The sequence below is a fragment of the Jatropha curcas genome, chromosome 9, assembly GCF_041381405.1.
Source record: "Jatropha curcas cultivar XTBG-Jc1 chromosome 9, XTBG_Jcur_1.0, whole genome shotgun sequence".
Taxonomy (NCBI): domain Eukaryota; kingdom Viridiplantae; phylum Streptophyta; class Magnoliopsida; order Malpighiales; family Euphorbiaceae; genus Jatropha; species Jatropha curcas.
Window position 1 is genome coordinate 16,301,556 of NC_143159.1, and position 661 is coordinate 16,302,216.

Sequence of the window (661 nt, forward strand, 5' to 3'; positions counted from 1 at the left end):
CTTGCGAAATTTTCGTAGGAATTTCCTTAAACATTATTTTTGGAAAAACAAAAAAAAAATAAAATAAAATGTTAATTACTTGCCTCCTTATGAAAATTTAAACACTTCTAATTTGTGATCTAGCTTTAATAAGTGACATAAGACGGTTCTCTGGCACCGATTGTGGCATCCACCATCTGGTTCTCCGGGATTGGTCGGTGGGTGTTACACTATTGCTTGCCATCTCTTCTATTAACTCATATGCTTCATCAATTCCTTTCTTTTCAAAGGATCCACCTGCAGCTGCATCTAAAGTGATTTTGATGTTAGGAGATAATGCATTATAGAAAGTTTGTACCTGTAACCACTTAGGCAAACTGTGATGTGGGCACTTTCTCAACAAGTCCTTAAATCTTTCCCAAGCTTCATACAAGCTCTCTTGATCATGATGAGCAAATGTCATTATCTCATTGCGCAGCTTTGTGGTTTTTGACGATGGAAAGAATTTTGCTAAGAACTTTTGAGCTAATTCATCCCATGTTGTGAAACTTCCAGCGGGACATGATTGTAACCAGGATCTTGCTTTATCCCTAAGAGTGAAAGGGAAAAGTCTTAATTTGATTGCATCTTCAGAGACACCATTCTGTTTGAAAGTATCACAAATTTTCAGGAAATTTGTGAT

General features: G+C 36.5%; 1 non-coding gene across 1 annotated transcript; it reads left to right on the forward strand.

The window, feature by feature from the left end:
* The first annotated feature begins 353 nt into the window (after positions 1-353).
* Positions 354-460, forward strand: LOC149493708 (small nucleolar RNA R71). Its single transcript, XR_016322774.1, has one exon. It is a non-coding gene; the product is annotated as a small nucleolar RNA R71 (small nucleolar RNA).
* Positions 461-661: the final 201 nt, after the last annotated feature.